We start from the raw sequence: 15,694 nt of genomic DNA, 5'->3' as shown, positions 1-15,694 counted from the left end.
TCAGGTGACAAGAGAATCAGCTTAACTAGAAAGGGCTTGTCAAGACTGGCCAATGTTTCCCAGGATGTGAGAGCTGTAAATGATTATCTTCATCCATCCATGATCACAAACCTGACCACAGTGGAAGATGTCTTAAACTTCCTTCCCTGGTTTTATGTTAACCCAACTTATATATTAAATATTAGTCAAGTCACTAAAAAAAAGAGAAAGAGAGACAGAAGAGGGAAAAGTCCGTTTAGCTTAATTATTCTGTGATTTGGACTGTACAATCCACTTAAAATAGTCAAGTTCTATAGCCACCATCTATAGTGGGTGTGTCACACAGAGACTGCAGTCCAGTGACATCCACAGGAAATGGCAGAGGGTTCAATCTATGACTTCCTTTGGTACAAAGCCCCAGAGCAACATTTTAAAAATAGATGATTTTTTATTGGTAGAGATACTTTCCTAGCACTCCATGGTTTGATCCTCCAAGCAAGATTTCCACTAAAAAATAATAATCTTTTGTTTGGATGTGAAAAGATTACCTAGTCGTCAGTAAAGGCCCAGGAAGACGCTCTTCTTATCAGCAATTGGTGAAAACATTGCACCCCCATTATAGATGGAAAAAATGATTATATTGGCAAAAATTCTTCACTTTCGTGCAGGACCATGAGTTATTAGCTTCATTATTTCCAAGAAAACTTTTAATTGATGATCTTTGGAAATTGAATGGCTCAATTGAACTATACCTTTGATTTCATGAGTAAATGCCAGATTACAGTTAGAGTGTCAATCAACACAAACTCAGCAGGCCCCAACACTCCTCAATCATGTAAGTCCTGAGTTATTTCTCAATTTGATACCCCATTTAACATGTTAAGAGTCAAAATGAGTACTGTGTGAATAAACAATAATGTACTGTGCTTTGTCTTGGAGGTAAGAATACAGTTAGGAGGGTGTAAAAAGTTTGTATTTCTCAGCAATTGCCCAAATGCCATAAATACTCCATTATCCAACATACTTGAAGATGATGATGTTTTAGTTAGTCAAAAATTCTTGCTAAGGAAAGGATATCTTCACCATAAATTCCAAACTCTCTCAAGATTGATTATAGGAACCAAAAAATTCTGCTTCTGAGGAAAAGCGTGACCTAATCTTGTTTCCATGATTCAGAAAAAGCACTGTGCTGCCCTCAGATGGTGTGATGAGAACCGTTATTATTCATTTCTAGATATATAGAAAACACAGAGTTTAAAGTATTAGGATTTAAAGAGACATTGTCAATGTGCAAAGGAACAACGTTTGATTTTTGTATCTGTATTTTAATTCTTCCTAAGATTTCATTTTCAATCTGCCATGAAACCCTCCACAGACAGTAACCAGAGAGCCCAGAGAGCCCAAAAAGAACATGCTACAGTTAGCACACAGATTGGAAATGCTGGATTCTTTCTCTGTAGGATCCAACTTCCTGTGTTCTCCTTGGATTCTCTGAGGGAAGGGGAGTCCTGCTCTTAGCACTCCCTTTTTGCCCAAGACCATAAATTTTCTAAAAGAAAATGTTATACATCTTTTTCACTTTCAAATTAGCATTTGAAAATGAAGCTGTATTTAAGATTAAAAAATATATACATATGTGATATATATATACACACACACGTGTGTGTGTATATATATATATATATATATCTTAACCATACTGAGGTTTTTAAGTATTTGTGTGGGAGAAAAAAAAATTTCCAAGTAAGTCAAAGTTTGGTCTCCCATGATGACTATGTCTTTTAAATCCTCTTAGCCATTCACATTGTCCTACTTAACTATGTGCTGTCTAGTTCAGTAACACTGGCTTTGCCGACACTCCATTACTATTCATTTTTGATAATACCATGAGTCCAACAAGTGAAATAAATTTTCTTACTGACTTGGCAAGAACATGCAATTCGAGTATTAGTACAATATAAAATATGAAGATACCAGAAGATAAAAGTATAATGAAGTATTTATGCTTAATTCCTAAATGCCCAATTTATTTTACTCTATGAATAAATTAAGTGATAGCACTGACCAATTAAAAGTGAATGGGAATAATTGAAATCTCAATGACTGTTTCTTAAAATACCGTAACATGCATATATGTTATGTATGTATATATGTATGGTTTACATATATATCTACACACACAACAAAAGAACAGAGATGAAAAAGATGAGGTATATACTGCCCTTTCATGCATATTAACTGGTGTGTTACCAACACGTGAATTTTTAGTTAAAAATCTTTTACCTCCTCTTTTTCAGCCCAAACTTACAATCCCTGTCTATACGATATAAGACATCAACCTACTGGTAATGTTGAGGGAAATACCTAGATGCAATTTATCACTTTTAGCTTAAATAAGCTATTTCACTCCTATAAGATTTCATCTTCTAAGAAGCTGAATAGAATAGGTTTGAATCATTTCAAGGTTTCTTTCTCCCAACTGATTGAATTGAGCAAAGAAAAACTCTTGTGTCCTTACCAGACTGTGTAAGGTTACACATTTGCCTTTAAACATACCAAATGCCATCGAGTGGAAGAAGTTCTCCCACAATGTTTAGATAAGAATCCACTATTTTTTCTAATGAACCATTTTCTAGACTAAATATATGCTCTCCTGCATTCTCATACATCTTTGCCATTAGCCATCACTGTTTCTATATAAAACTTGGATAAGATGCCTGCATTTTTATGTTTCTAAGGAGAATTCCTTAAAGCCTTTTTAAAAATAGCTCAGACTGTCTTTCAGAAATATAGCTTAGAGGATGGTTGAAGTGCATGGTGAAAACAGCAGATCTGAGGTGCTTGTTTCTATAAATTCAGTGATGGATGCAGATCAACTCATGTTCATTTATCTTCAACAGTCCAGTGTCACTTCTGAAAACAATCAAAATGATTGCTTCTGCCAGCTTGTGACTCATAACACCCTTCTTCCCCCTCTGAAGCCTGGGCATTTCAACATGGCCGAAGAAGGGTGATTTTCGTCTACTGCCTACCCACTGAAGCACCCAACTTCCATTTCCAAGTCTCTGGCCCTGACCTGACCTGTATCAGGCTGTGAAGTGATCTCAGCAGTCGGGTTGCATCTCCTCTGCTCACTTAGGAAAGCTGTACTGTCCACTGCAGGGCTTTGTCTCTGGACCTATGTCTGGTCCAGTTGTAATCCTAGAAATGGGCACACAGAAAGACTCAATCTGTGCCTGGGATCAACAGTCTCAACAGTAGGATTACTCATTCAACAGTAAAACTCCCCAGAATGTGGGTGGAATTGTATAAAAACACAATGAGCCATTTAATTTTGTTAATTGTAGCAATTAGGCTAGCTCGAACACAGCCTGTGCTCACAGCAGAAAGCCAAGTGGAAGAAATGGCAAACAGCCATTTGCCCACAGAAATGAGGGGTTCAGAAACTCTCCTTTGAGTGTGTAAGGCATCATGTTGTTTGAGCATCCATCTGAAGCTCTTTCTCTAGATTCCATAAGAAAAAAAATCACATTCTTGTTATATTGTATGCAATGATCTAATCCAAAACGTAAAACTCTGTCAGTCTTTTGTGGTATATGTTCTGCTCAATAGGGATGGTTTAATGTCCCTGAAATGCCTAATCATTTTGCTAAAATATTTTACTCACATAAATAATATACTGACATAATATGTCAGAAACACTGACAAACTCAAATTTATGCTTTGGTTATTTTTTTACCCTTAGATTTTCTTGCAGTTCAGTTCCTCATATTGATAGTAACTTACCATGACTGGAACTTATTGTGTGCCAAGTGCTGTGCTATAGAGCTTTACCTATGTGACCTCATTTAATCCTTACAACCATCCATGAGTTAAGTAAGACCATTTACAGATGACAAAACATGATCTCAGAGACACTAAACAAATTGCCAAAGATCCCACAACTAGGAAACAGTGGACCTGAGAATTGAACACAACTTGTAACAACTTTGCACAACTGCAAATTTTTCTAGAAGACCAAGGAACATTTTCCCACCGACATCTATTTCTGATCTGGCAAGCTTTCAGGAGAAACAAAATCATGGTCTGACAATGAAATCTTCCAAAGCAAGTTTTATTTAAGGTCAAAGAGGTCTTCCAAAATGAAAAGTTAAAAATAAAAGTCAATAGTGAGAAATGGAAATTGCTATCACCTGTGACTGAATTTTACTTCCACTCCCTAATCCATGGTAGGTAGATACGTGCTATTTTTCCATTCTGGACAATTGTCCTCCTCCATGACCCTACTCTAAAGTAAGCGATAAATATAAAGTAACCTGATGGCTCTTCTTTTGTATTCTATACATGTGCTATACTGTCATCCAGTTAGGCACACTGAAACATAAACTCCAGTGCTTACTCTGAAACTCTGACAGAGAGAGACAGAGACAGAGAAAGAGAGAGAGGAAGGAGGGGGAGGGAGAGAGGGAAGAAAGATAGGCAAACATTTGAAGTGACATTATCCTACCCCACTGCCATGATTTTTCTCTAAATTATATATCTTGCAGTTCACACAATTTAATATGTAAGAGGATTATTATACCATTAGCTTGACCCATCATATAAATTGAGGAATTTTACCTTATATTGAAAGGTTAGGTGTAAAGAATAAAGCAAACATTTACCAACTATTTGTTGATTGATATTTCCTTTCTCTCCTCACTTTCGATGTAACATGTCTGAGTTCTATAGGATAACAGTAAAACTCATTCAATGGCATTGTATAGTAAGCTGTGTGATGTCCTTTGAATTGATGCTAAACAAATAGCCAGTAATAAACCCTAAATTTTTTCAACCTTGGTCTTTATTTTAGAAAAATATGCAGTGATCAATCTGACTTTAAAGTATGAAAAATACAAGCAATCTTCTGTCTTCCTACTTTGAGAAAATTTAAGCAGATCTTTATGATGATATGTTAAATTAGAAGTCACTAATTTTTATTGAAAGTAGCACCTAGGCAGCCTGGGTGGCTCAGCGGTTTAGCGCTGCCTTCAGCCCAGGGTGTGATCCTGGAGACCAGGGATCGAGTCTAACATCAGGCAACCTGCAGGGAGACTGCTTCTCCCTCTGCCTCCCTCTGTGCCTCTCTCTCTGTGTGTCTCATGAATAAATAAATAAAACCTTAAAAAAAAAAAAGAGAAAGAAAGAAAGCACCTAAAGAGAGATCTAAGTGTTACTACAGCACATTCCTTTTATAGATGAGACAACCAAGATCCAAAGAGATCAGGTCATTTTTGTAGTCAGGATTCCTTCAGTCATCTGTTCAATAAGCATGATCCACAGGACTAGCCAGGAAACACACAGCCAAGCACAGGAGTCTCACAATCCAGCAGTTTACACTTTGGTTATTAGCAGCAAAATGGAGTCTTCTGACTTTAACTCTTTTTTGCACTCTTACACAACTCCTATTTTTAATATCTACACTTAATACTATACTAGAGCAACAAGGAAACATAACTTTCCCAATATTGTATTATGTAAGCCTCATAATAAACAACTGTCACACAATGACAAACATAAGGTAATGATGTAAATATAAAGATAAGTCAACAATGGCTGACAGTCTATAAAGAAAAAAGTAATTTTATAATTTGTTTCTATGCCTCTTCAATACTAGGCGTTTTTAAGTCAAGGTCACAAGGCAACAAAAAGAAATTGAAGGGATCCCTGGGTGGCGCAGCGGTTTGGCGCCTGCCTTTGGCCCAGGGCACGATCCTGGAGACCCCGGATCGAATCCCACATCAGGCTCCCGGTGCATGGAGCCTGCTTCTCCCTCTGCCTGTGTCTCTGCCTCTCTCTCTCTCTCTGTGACTATCGTAAATAAATTAAAAAAAAAAAAAAAAAAAAAGAAAAAAAAAAAAAAAAGAAATTGAAATACTTTTTTGGCACATAGCACTTGACTCTAAACAATCATATCTGAATAACCTTTGGAGATATTCCTGAGAACTCTTTTTAAGAAGAGGCATGAAATTAGGATGCCTCTAAAATGTCTGAAGACTTTTCCAATAAGCTGCTTCTCTGATCTTCAGGAAATGACCTTTATTAGCACATATGGTACGTCTCCAGCATAGTGTTTAGGAATAACAAATTTCCAGACCTAAACCTCAGATATTGCAAACTGAGACATTGACCTAAAGCCATACTTTCTGTGTCCAGAAGAGCAACACTGTGCTGCATTACATTCAGGAGTCAGGACAGCCAGACTCACCTCATGTGGATACTGCATGCTGGCAAAGTACCCAAATCGAGTTTCTCCCCACAATATGGCCACGTGGTTGGCTTCCCTCAGCTGTAAGGGGTATATTGCTAAAGGTAACTATTAATTTGCATAACAAATTTTCTCTAAGTGAAATAACTCTGGTCAGGGAATGCATAGATTCTCTAAGGAATAAAAGGAAAGAGAAAAAACAGATTAATTTTTAAAAGCACAGAATAATTCAACGAATCTCTTGGTGAGTTAAATATCAATAAAACAGTTGACTAATAATGGTGGGAAGTATGAGGTATGGTCTCTAGGTTCAAGCCACTTTAGGTTGTTGATCACTGTGATTACTGCTGTTTTAGCCATCATGCAGGCCAAGAAGAGTATAGTTACTGATATGATGTTTGCAGAGCAAAGATCATGATGATAAAACAGACCAACATCAAAACTAATTAATCAACTTGATAAGCAAATATTACCAGCTCAGTACCAACACAAAATGTTCTCTTGTGTTGTTATTAAAGCCTGTCACCTAACTCTGTTATTAGAATTTCAGAAAATGTAAGGTTTCATGTTTTTATTATACTTCCATGTATCAAATTAAGCTAGTGCCCCTCTCCTCTCTCTATTGCTTGATTTGCATTAAAATGGAACTAATCAAATTCTTATTTCATTTAAGTGCTACAAATATTAACAAATGGAGATGTTACATTTGAGTTCATTTAATTTAATAGTTCTAGTGGCATTCTGGTATGGAGTTGTACCAAATCAAGACTCTTAATTATTTCAAATTAATTCATTTATCAGTAAGTTCTACAACACCCCTAAGTGAGTTGAAAATACAGCTCAGGTTTCTATCATTGTACGAAATTCCTATTTTGGTTACAAACCAGTAGAACGTGTCTTAATCAACATCAGCATTTCAATCCATTGTGATTCTGGCACTTGGGCATGTCGGGTACTGCTAGTACTGCTACGTAAAACTTAGCAATTAACCTTCGACCCGGACTCTCCATGGGCCCCACTGTGAGTTCTTATTCTATTCGAATTGCAAGCAATAGTACATCATCCTGTAACCAAAGGAGATCTGTTGGCTAGTCAAAGAATTGTCATTTTTATATCCTTCTTTCAAAGAACTAAAACATTCAACTTTCCTTATTAACCTTTCTAATGTATTGTACATAGAAAAGGAAATGGATCCCTGAAATACGTTCCAAAAGCCTGGGGTGAAACATTTCCCTAGGTCTGAATCAGAGGCTTGACGCCCCATGAAGAGGAATAAATGTCTCATGTGCCACAGGAAAGGGAAGGGGGACGAGCCCAATCATTCAAAATGTGAGCCTCGACTGTCACAAAGATGTGTAGTGTTGATGGTATCGATTCCCTTCTTTTTTTACAGAAACATCTTGGAACTTGTCAAGCTTTACGGAAGGTGATTTGCGTTAATTAATGCAACAGACCCTTTAATCTTGCAAATTCTTGACTTGTAATATTGTAGCCAAGCTACCGCAAGGGAAAATTAATCAGTTAGTGGGAAGGAACAGTCGTGCCATGCCGAGCCATGCCATGCCCGGGCCTGAAGAGAAAGACCTCTGTGAAGTAGAGCACTAATGAATTCATGCTACCTGCTTCCTCATCATTCATGCTATGAATATTCATCCGCTTCATTTGTTTTTGCCAGAAAGAGCTGCTTTAAAAACAAAAAGAAAAATGTCGATGGATTCCTGGGGCTCGCATAGCTCAAAGAATAGGTATTGGGTCATGGAGACTCCTGTTAATGGATACAAATCTACTTGTGTTTGGAAATGAAAAGAAAAAATGTCATTGTCATCTCTTTAATGATTGATCTGTCTGAGTACAGTGGCTGCCCTCACTTCGTTTCTTGAGAATACTGTTGTCAGCGTTGTAATAACAAATCTATGAAACTTGAATCTGTAATTCCATTTCAGAGGTAAAATCTGCATGGATGTAACTATTCAATAATTTGATTCCTGCCTTCCTGGGTGGTGGAACCTGGTGGTTTCAAACTGAGGCACATGAGCATGTGGAATTGACCTTCCTGTTGTTTCTGAGAGCCTACAAAACCTCGGTTACAAGCTATAAGGTCATCAAGAGAGATTCTTACTGCCTAAATGTTCACTTATAAGTAAACAGGTAGTTTCAGAATTTAAACAATCATGGTTCTTTCCCACTTGTTTCTGTTTTCCAAGAAAGGTTTGAGCTCCAAGATAAGGATGAATATACTTCAGATTATAATTTCAGGGCTTGCAAAGGAGTCAGACATCCAGTATGTTCTGATAAAGTTCCTGTCTAACCTTTTGGTAGAACAATTTTAGGAGTGAACCCTAGAAGAATGATGAAAGTCATCAGGTTTTTCCAATGAGCAACCTAACAGAAAAATCTTGTAAAAAGAAGCAAAGATCCTTTTTCTTGTGTTTCAAAGATGTTTCTCCTTGCTAAGTAGACCATCTTAGTGATTTGAGAGCTACTGAATGTAATCCCAGTTACAGGTGCCAGTATTGTGCTGCCTACCCTACTCTGTCAAAGTCATTTTTCAGAACCAGCGCTTGGCACAAGCACTGAAATCTAATGGCAAAAACTGGCCTACCACCATGTGACTTCTTTTCAATTACAAGGCAATGAAAACTGATAAGTTGAAGAAAACTGTAATTTCCTGAACTTCAAAGCCAAAATGGGCACAAAGAGATTCTGTAACATACAGTGAGTTGATTGACTGTGGGGACCCAGGAGCAATAAACAATCCACTTAGGCAAGGCTCATGAGTGAGAGCAGCTATAAGCTGTGTTGGCACAGAAGGTGATTGAAGAGGACACCTCCCAGTAGCTCATCAGGAATACTTGCCTTTTTAGAGAGCAGAGGATCAGAGTAGCCCCTGCCATTCCATCACTCCGAGGATAGTTACACCCATATGTGAAGGGCCAAGGCAGAGGCCAGAGAAGATGTCAGGGGCTTCATGTCTGAGACTAACTCTGTCTATAACAGCTCTCCTTGATCATTGGCCCCTATGCTGCTAGCTAGTTCTGCATGCCAAGAGCTTCTGATGAATTATAAGATGAGGTGTTTAAAGGTGTTGTAAGTACTCCTGCTTGTAGAACATGAACCATTGAATTATCCCTCATTCTAACAGGAACGAGATTCAGGGTTACTATGGCCTTACTCATCATCCCATTGTAAATATATCATGACATCATGAGAGCCTCTGTGTTCAAATTCACTAAACCAGGTTTACACGTCCTAGGTCTATGTATCTATCCCCAAATTGGAAAAATAATTCCTTGAGGATTATCTTCAGAATAATGGAAGTGAAAAAATGTGGACAGTTAAGTGATTTTCACCATGCACAAGACTACTAGAGTACTGATAGCCCTACAGCTCTGATTTTTTTTTCTTCTCATGACTAAGTTTCTTTCCACTTAGGGGCCTTCAACATCTGAATTTTCCAGATGATTGTTGAACCATCTTAACTAAACCGAAGTACACACTATGGCATTGTTAAACTATAAAGTCTGTCCACATGAATGCAAATATCCCAAAGCAAAGTGAAGAAGTAGGTCACTCAAGCAGTAAATTAGGTCTTTGTGATGTCAAACAGTTGGATACTTGGGAAAATCCAGATGTTTGAATGATATGGTTTCTCATCTGGTTGTCTGGTGTTGTCTAGATAGACAGAAAATGCTCAGGTGTTATAGGTAATGAAATTTAACTTTCTTGTGAAGTAATCTATTGCTAGTGATATTCTGCTGCTAAAAATCTCTTTGTTGTGCAAAGAGGAATAAATAATGCAGAGCAAATGCTATTTGATTTTTATTTACTTTTGGCAAACACATGAGTGGAAGAGGCTTGGGAGATTGTCCTAGGGGTATTCAGATGTGATTGTAGCACAGACCTCCTTCAGAAGGAAGGTTCTGGAGGCCTGCCACTGGGCTCCTTCCTGCCAAGGAAACATTTTATTCAGCTCCTTCCCAATCCTTTATAATTCTATCATTGCCCCTCTGCTCTTCACATACTCTTCATTGTTCACAAGTCTATTTGACTGAATTGTTCAAGAGAAATACAAATTGGTTAACTTTTTATTCTTCAAATAGGAAGTTTTCATTTTAAGGATTACATCTTCTAAGCAGAAAAATAAACTACTCAATGCAGTTATTTTATGGTGCATGTTATGGTGTTAACAGAAGTAAAAGGTGTTTTTCCCAAATTAAACAGAATGCATAACTTTTTTTTGTTTGTTTGGTTTGCTGATGTCATTTTGATTGCCAAGGACTAACTGGTTATACATATTAGAATATTAGTGTTTCCTTTGTAGTCATGGAAAAGAGAAAAAGGAAAAAATGTCATCAAAGGAAAGTTCATTTTCCAGAAGGAAGTTTGAGATAGTCATATGACTCTTGTATCTGTGATTACTTGTGAACAATTTCTTCCTTGTTTCATCTGATTTGGCCCTGTATTGGTGAGTGTGTGCATTTCCTCAAATTTGTGCTTACCTTATTTACTGTTCTGAAGTTGGACAGAAAAACAGGCAAGCTATTCAGACCGATTTTCTTTCCCATGAGCTTATGATGCAGAACTTGTTCTGAGGCATCAACTGTAAGCAAGGCACACAGAGCACTGGAAGGTATTCAGCTCTGCCAAGGTCATGAGAGGATTTCCAGAGAAAATCGAAATGTTTTGTACATTGTTAGGTAGTGTTGTGATTGTGTCGAATTCTACATTTCAGTGCCAACTTAGAAGGACTTCATGGGGTAATCAGTCCCCACACTTGTCGGCTCCCTCCTCCCATCAGACGCAGAAATCACATCACCCCAAAATCAAATGGGTGCTCTCCCTTGCTTAGCAAGGGCTTCCAGCCACCAAGTGTCAATTGCCCTATGCTGTGTTTTGTAAATGCTCCTTTGGATGGCAGACCTTTGGATGCATCTTTGGATGGTTTGCTAGTCCCACACCTGTGAAAGCCTTCCAGCCTACAGAGCTGCTCCTTCCTGTCACAGATGACATACCAACCCGATATGGCTTTGCTTTCCTTTTTCCTTGAGATTTTTACCTCACTAACTCCTTTTCCAAATCTTTGTACCTTCATGTTATCAATAGGATATTTAGTTCAATGTTTCAGTCAACTGGCAACAAAGAGGCAACAATCAATTGGCAACTACAAAAACATTAGGCACTTTTTTTATCTTTTGTTATGTAATAATTGAGAGGAAGTTATGGTTTAGTAGAAAACTAAAAAAATCCCTGTGTTGATTATAATGGCTATTTTAAATACTTAAATATATTCTATTAAACCATATCCTTTTACACTATGAAATCTATTCTTTTCTGGAGACAAGAACATGCAGGGGCCCTGTCCAGCAGTGGAAACACAGGGGCGTGGAATCTGAGCCCCTTGAGTCCTCATTCTTTGTTGGTCACTTAAGCCTCAGAAATTCATCCTCTGCCTCTTTTTTCCCCATATGTAAAAGAGAGATAATCTTTATCTACCTACCTCAGAGTGGTGTTGTGAGGAGGAATTAAGTTCTTAAAGTGCTTGACACTTGATAACTAACATTAGCATAAAGGAGGCCTGTGTGCAGCCTTAGGATAGGCTGCAGTGGGGGAGATGAAGGCAGCCTAGCAACATGACAGCAATAAGTCACGAAGTAGAGTATGATCACTTAACAGAAGTGAAACTTTTTCTTCAAAGGTCTAATAGAACTTTTTTTTAAAATTATCAGCTTTTAAATGAGAAAAATTAACTCTTTTCATACAAACATTTAAAAGTTTCATATACACTAACGATTTTCCTCTTAGCCAAACTGAATTTTACTAAATATTTATTAAACATATCCAGAAGACTGGGCTCCTTCTGATGCCTAAAGAGTTTGCATGCCTGATCCCAAACTCCATTTTCCAGAATGCCCACATGATGTTGGAGTTCAGAACTAATGATTGCCAAGTGGTGTTCTGGAACCCACTACCAGGAGGTAACAATTTGAATAGATAGATTAGATTTTGTGTTATTTACAGTGAGTTTCTTTTTCATCCCTAAGATGACACATCTCTCCAGATTATAAATAAATTTTAAATTTTTCAGAGACGTGTTTACACAAGGGTTTCTATATAGTGATATACATGTATACTTACACGTGCATAAATCTTAGTATACAACTATAGGACAAAGGAGATGGTAGGAAAACAACTATAGGGAACATCCTGTACAACTTCCCCCCAAAGTAAATGCTTTTTCTTAAATATTTAGTCCTAAATAACATGATTTGAGGTTATAAATATTTATCATTTTTGAGTCATGGAGGCAATATTGTAAAGTAGGAATTCACCCATGGAATTATACCAACAATTCAGATACTGTTTTAAAGATGTGACTTCACGGGGAAAAGTTATGTACATAAATGCTGTCATTGTGCCCTTAGTTTATAATTATATTCCTTTGCAAAAAAAAAAGTGCATGCTCTTAAAAATATGAAATAAGTTTTTAGAAAGTTTATCTTGATAAGTGGGTTTAAAATCATGTTGTGCCTGGAGGTAATATAGTGTATACCTTCAACATAATCTCTTCTGGATTCCAAAATCTAGTTGCTGGTGGTATAGCTTAAAATTTCAGATTGGTGAAACATTTCTGATGCATGGTATTAAACCTTTTGAAGCATGAATTTAACCTAGGCAATTATCTGATCCATTAAAAAAAAGTTTATGTTGCCATGCCAGACTTAAGATAAATATCATTTTTTAGACTCAAAATATGAGAATTGTGAGTCGAAATAATTTGAATTTCTGACTTTTTCCCCCAGTGCCAAAAGTTTTTCAAACCAAAAGTGTAACAGAATGTCCTTGTTTCTGAAGGGAAATATCCATGTCTTTCTTTTATTTTTGTGCAAGAGACCTGAATTTAACTGTACTAGATTCAGGTGCATGCAAATAAGAAAATGTATGGCAGCCTTTTAGGGGGGTTGGCCAGGATGAGAGGGGGCTGTGCAGGGAACTCATCATTGAAAGGCTGTATGACAAAGGTACAAAACAGAATCTAAAAGTAGTAGGGCTGTACAACTCCTTGTAATGATAGAAATGAAAATTCCTCACCAAAGAGATGAAAAAACAGGTGTAGACAACATGTTATTAGACAGAAGCTACATTAATTACTGCAAAAAAGGAAATTTGAACCCCTTATATTTTACCCTTAAGGCTTTCCAGTCCACATGAAACTTTCCAGAGTGTTCCCTGAAAACAGTAGACTTTTTTAGAAAACTAATTTTTAGCAGAGATATATGTGACTATACTGCCATGGACCAGTCATTATATAATTATTGTGTATGCAATGCTTCATAGATGTAGTTGTCAACTTTTACGATTACTTCCAGTTAATTCTGTTCCATAAACATGTGGAAGAAAACACATGGAAAACTCTTTTTTGCTCCAAAGGAATGCCTGCTAACTTATTTATAGTCTCTCTTATTCCTGGCATATTAATATCACCAAACTCCTTTCATATCTAGATGGTACGAGATCACTAAAAAAATGAGGTTTTCAGCAAACTGCTTATTAAGGTCTCACCTAAAGCTTCTCTTTAGTGAAGGTGGCAGAAGGAGAGGGAACATGGGTGAGAACCTTGCCTCTATTAAATTGTCTCTGCTTTTCTTCTCAGTTATCAGACAGCTCAGTAGCCTGGAGAGCAAAATGATGTAAGACATGCAAATTAGGTTTTTCCCATTCTCAGAGCAAGGAGGGCAACCAATGAGCCAGAGGTTACCACACCTTTGAAACCAAATAGTACATTGAATTTAGGGCTAAGACAAAAAAAAAAAAAAAGTAAAGTATGAACAACATCATCCATCCTGTTGGTTCTTTTCATAGTTTTTACTGAATTATTTTTACAGTGTAGATCAGAAGTTTCTAGTAATGATAAGAAATACCATTTTATTTATAGCTTCAATACAGAAATGGTGAAAACATGAGTTACAAAATTACCAGGGATACAGACTTTGTCTGTACTGACACCTTACCTAGCAAATTGGAAACAAATACTAGTTAATATTCTGGTTTCATTAAAAACATCTAGTTTTTAAAAAGGAGCATTTTGCTCAGCATCAAACCATTACACAATATAAACCTGCTTCCAAATGGCAAGGATTTTTGCTACTGACATTTGTTCTTCATTCTGCAGTTATTTTAAGTAAATAATTTTCACATCTAACTACCTCAGCTACTGTTATTTTATTTAGAAACATGAAATCATGCACTTTGTAACCAACAAGTTTTTCATTTAAAAATTCAAAAGGATACTTGGTGCAAAGCAATTTTCAAAAATTTGTATATGATATAAGAAACCCAACCTCAGGAGGTTGTTCTTAATTTTGTTTATTGGTTTCTAAGTTCGATCGGGGTAAAATCTCCTTTCCACTTAACACCAAGAGAAGCTGCTCTATATTTGCTTAATTTGCCTTAAACATTTTGTGCTCCTTTCCCTGTTCAATTTTTTTTGTTTGTTTGTTTTAAATCTATCTCTGAAAAGAAAATATAACAGGTGGCAGATGAACATCAAACAAGAGAATGGACCAATCACTTCTCAGTTCCCTGTTGTCAACTCTGCATGACATTCTGATTGTGCAAAATTGCCATTCCTGTGCTTCTCTCTCCCATGATCATTCCAGAAATAAGGTCTGAGAGATCCCATGTGTGTGTTTAGGGAACAGTGTAGACTTTTCCCCCAGTACAAGCACAGTGCCTGGACCCGAATGATAACCTTGGCAGTTCTTGTGCTTTTACTTTGTAAACATTGTACAAATGTATTTGGAATTTTATTTGAAATGAAGAATTAAACTAGTTATTAATTTTTTTTCCTTCCTGTAAATATATATATTCAAACTCCATGTATCCAAACATTCCTTTAGCGTTCGGATTGTAAGAGTGTCTTTATTGGCTGGACGCCGCCATCTCAGGCCGCGGTCCCATGTGCTCTAGTTGAAAGCACAGTGTGTGAAGTATTTGATGTACTATAATACCATAGTTATTTTGGTCTGTTAAGTAAGTTGCAAATTGTGATGAAATGAAGTGGAAAGTAGTGCTTCATAATGAACAAATTTCCTTGGTTACATGATTTTTTCTTGTAAAACTTTAAAAAAAAGAAAACTTGAAATTTTATATATTTGGATTTTGTAGATTTTTTTTTTTATTTTATTGCAACACAAGGTACCAAAATCATTAAATAAAGTACACTGTGGTCATTTTAACAGAAGTCTGAGTTCCTGATTATTTATAAATCTATGAAGAGAGCAGTCATTGTGGGTCTAAGATGGGTAGACGGGGGGAGTAGGCCATCTTCTTAGGCATAATCTCAAGACAAAATGATTTAAACCTGAAAATAAAGAAAGCTGAGTTCTGCCAAATCTGAGATTTAAAATAAAATTATATAAATTTCTAGGATATGTTTCATTTGTTTATTTCTGAAAAGTGCTAAAGAAT

General features: G+C 36.7%; 1 protein-coding gene across 1 annotated transcript in view; it reads left to right on the top strand.

The window, feature by feature from the left end:
- XKR4 (XK related 4) overlaps nt 1–15,467 on the top strand; it is a 441,904-nt gene extending 426,437 nt beyond the window's left edge. The window contains exon 4 of the transcript XR_012020188.1: nt 7,620–15,467. The gene's annotated coding sequence lies outside the window, so the exon portion shown is untranslated. The remainder of the gene's footprint in view (nt 1–7,619) is intronic.
- Nucleotides 15,468–15,694: the final 227 nt, after the last annotated feature.

The sequence above is a fragment of the Canis lupus genome, chromosome 28, assembly GCF_048164855.1.
Source record: "Canis lupus baileyi chromosome 28, mCanLup2.hap1, whole genome shotgun sequence".
NCBI classification, from domain to species: Eukaryota; Metazoa; Chordata; class Mammalia; order Carnivora; family Canidae; genus Canis; species Canis lupus.
Note: the sequence above shows the minus strand (reverse complement) of the source record. Positions and strands in the feature narration are given on the sequence as shown.